This window comes from Microtus ochrogaster, chromosome 19 (assembly GCF_000317375.1).
Source record: "Microtus ochrogaster isolate Prairie Vole_2 chromosome 19, MicOch1.0, whole genome shotgun sequence".
Taxonomy (NCBI): Eukaryota; Metazoa; Chordata; class Mammalia; order Rodentia; family Cricetidae; genus Microtus; species Microtus ochrogaster.
In genome coordinates, this window is record NC_022021.1 from 48,926,613 (window position 1) to 48,930,438 (window position 3,826).

The following is a 3,826-nucleotide window of genomic DNA, read 5'->3' on the forward strand; positions in this document are numbered from 1 at the left end:
CCCTTGGAGTACGTTGATACCCCTCCCCAACCCGCCCACATAGCAGGATAGACACCTGGCAGAGGAGGGAGGATGCCATCCCTGCTGAGCAGTAACAGGCTTTGGGTGGTCCCCAAAGTCACGTGCATCTGTCCTCTGTCCTTTAGGAAGCTCACTGATTCTGTAAAGCAGGGCTGTGTGGCTTACTGGTGCACTTGCCTTCAGGGCTGGCCTCCGAATGGCTGACATAAATTCACACAGGATAGAGTCCCAGGAGGACCCAGGCAGCTTCTCACTCTTGCGGATGGGAGCAGGTGTTCACTGCCCCAGCCTGTTCTTCCTTCCGGGCAGAGCAGGAGGCTCTAAGCTGTGCCTGGCAGGGGATTTCAGGACAGGTCCCTCCCCTGTGATGGTACTTGTCAGAGGGTAGCACGAGGACATGTGTCCAGTATGTTTGCTGAGGGCTGGGGGTACCTTTCCGTCTGTACAGTCACCCCAGCTTCCGTGGCATGTGTCACAGACGGTGGCTCACACAGCAGACATATATCCTTCCCAGTCCTGGGATCTGGGACTCAGAGTTGGAGGATTACCATCCGCCGAATGAGTGTAGAAGGCCCACCCTGAGTGTGGGCAAATGGTCTAATCTTCCTAGTATTCTGGACGGAGCAAAAAGGCAGAAAAAATGGGAAGGCGCTGTCTCTCTTTTAGATCTTGGACATCCTCATGTCCTGGGACAGGATGCCAGTCTCTGCCTTCACCTTTTTCTTGATGCTGTGGGAATTCACTTCACCAGTAGCTTTGGGGTACCAGCCTTAGGCTTGGCCTTGTGTTCCGCGTCTGGACTGCTAGCGGGAGAAGATCATGCTCTCTTTCTTGGGCTGGCTGGTGCTTTGCGTGCTTAGAGAACCAAGCGGTGGACAGATGGAACCAGATGCGGCTTCAGCCCTACTCTGGATTTCTGAGTTTGTTCTTTTCTTTGCACCCCTTAAATAAATCGCTTTTTTAAAAAAACATCACCTCGATTCTGCTCTCTCCATCTTCTTAGGACCCCAAGACGACAATCGAACAGTCCAGTACAAGGCTCCATTTCAAGGTCTCAGATTTCACAAAACCTGTAAACTTCCATCACCAGTGAGAGGGGATGGCATCTCCCAGGAAACCCTCAGGGGCACCAGACAGGTGTATGTCTCTAGGCCTTCACACGGGACAGTCATAGTGTATAGGTTTGACCCCCTCATTGCTACTAGTCTCAAGTGGAGTTTGTAAGATATCTTTTGGATTGGTCCTTGGTCACCTGGAAGGGATACATCTTCCTAGAATCTCTCACTGGTAAATAACGCCCGGGGCTGGCACTGCCCACACAGGCCCTGAGTCGCTGATGTGAGCCGTCCAGCTGATTCCTACATACCTCACATCTCATGCTGGCAGCCCCTCAGCCCACCCTGAAGGCACCTGCTTCCAACCTTTCTCCCTACACCAAGACCAGCCCTGTGGAAAGCAGGTCACCCCACCCCTCCAGCGCTTTATTCTCCGGACGCACCAGCTCCTTGGGTATTTTAAGTCCTGTCACTTGACCACCTCTCTCCCTTCCATTTCTGTCCATTTCTGTTTTCCCTTGGTCCCTTTCACCCTTCTCTTTTTAAGTAGAAAAGAAAGAATACAGCGAATACACCGCTCTCAACCCTACTGAAGTGGGAAGAAAGAACCCACACAAATAAGATGTTAGGAAGCTCAAGCGGGCATTTTTTTTTTTTTTTTGGGCCCATTTAGTGTGAAGTCACTCATTTCTGGGCCCACACAACCCACTCCCTGCCAGGGCGTCTTTATTGCCAAGGGTCCCTGCTGGGCCCCACGAGAAATGCAGATAGAGACCGAGTGACCCCAAAGCAGGATCAGACGTCTTTTATTGATGCATGCACTATTTCAACCCACTGTTCATGAAGGCTAGAAAGAAGGGGAGCGTGGAAAAGACACAAAGAATCAAGAAAGGAAATAAATTATAAGCAGCTCCTAGATGGGTATTTTTGCCCAGGTCTTGCTTCTGTGACTAATCTGAGTGCTGTCTGCGGTCGAGAACTCTGGGTCTTCCCTTTGGGGCCAGGGCTGGAAGGCGGCAGTAGGTTTGTCTGACCGTGAAGCCTTGGCTCCCAAAGACAAACCAAGTGTCACCTCACCTGGATCTCCAAGCAGGGGTTCTTTGGCAGAAAGGCCAGGAATTATCTGTATCAGGAGAGAATTGGCAACACTGCCTTTCATTTTTCAACATTTGGCCCGTGTCTCTTTTTCCTTGGCGTGTAAGGACTTGGGAAACCGTGTCTAGTCACCATGGTCCCTCATCTCAGGAATGCTTAGGCAGTCAGAAATGTATGGCCACAAGGGGGCGGTGTCTGGCTTCTCAGATCTGCTCCCCTGGTGGCTGTTTCCTGCTTCCTGCAGGTAAATTGTCCCCTTGCCTTTCTGCCTAACCCTTCAGCAAGCTTACTGAATCTGCCAATTATTCAAAAGATGGAGCCGAGCTGTGAGCTGTGTGCCTGCTCGATTCGGGCAGGTAGGCGGGAGAACAATGAATCTGGAGCTGTCGGCCTCCGGCAAATCCTGTATGTGCTGCCCACAGCGGTGATCTTTGCTGGGAGTCTTAAGTTCCAGAGCCAGGGTGGGGCAACCGGTAGGGGTGGCCCCCCCCAAACACAGCACCACCCCTCGGGGTTTGGATACATGTTCCTGTGATCACTTCCTTTATGGAGAAACATTTATCTTTTTACACCCAGATTAGCTTCATTTCTGGTTCCTTTTCTCCCGATGTTGTAACCAAAACAAGATGATGCTCCCAGCCGGGAGGGGGCAGCACTCAACAGGCAGATGAGTGGGGGGCTCGGGAGTATCAGTACCAAGTGGCCGACTTGGGGTCATCAGCTGGTGACTTGGAAAACATTTAATTACTTAGAGCAAACAAGATGGAGGGGGAGTCAATTAACAGAGAAAGATGCCCTTTAGAAGCTGGGAACCAGTCCCCCAAAGAGTCAACTGCTTTTCTAGGGAAAGGCTGGGCGCCTGTGGGGTGCCTCAGAGCAACAGGGAGCATGGCGGGTCCCGCTTCCTCTTTTTCTCTCCCGTCAACTAACCCAACCTGTTGCTGGGCTTCCCTCCTGGGAAACTGGTACCACCATGGATGCTATCCCAGGGGTTGCCTCCAGCATCCCCTCCCAGCACAGACCTGCCCGGAGGATGGAGCCTGATAAGCTCTTGGGGTGCGGGTGAGAGGCTGGTGGAGCCCTGAGCATGGACACGATTCTGATCCGAGGTGATCGGCACATCTCAGGGCAGGGGAGGGCATTGCCCTGCCGATGGAGGCAGGATGTGGGCACGGGAGCTAATGTCCATGCCCACAGCAAGGCCTGGTGTGGGCTGATGGACTGAGGAAGATGGGAGGGGAGGCCGTGTGAAGAGAGGCAGGTTTGGAAGCGATGCGTCTTCCATCCAAGTGTTCCCCGCTTCACTTCTGTTGCTGTGATAAAAACCAACACAGGGAGGAAGACGCTTATTTGTCTTGAATTCCAAGTTGTTGCTGCAGGGGAGTCAAGCAGTTAGTCATGGCTCACCCTCTGCTGAGAGCAAAGAGAGAACAAACATATCCTCGCTGCTCTCAGCCAGCTTCCTCTTCTCTTATACTGTTCAGGACTCTGTGTAGGGAGTGTTGCTGCCCATGGCGGACTGGGTCTTCTACATCAGCTATCAATCAAAACAATTCCCCAGAGACTAACCTGACCTAGATATTTCCTCTCAACACTGTGTGTCTGCTTCTACCAATCCCTACCTTATTTTCTGAGACAGGGTCTCTACTTAAATC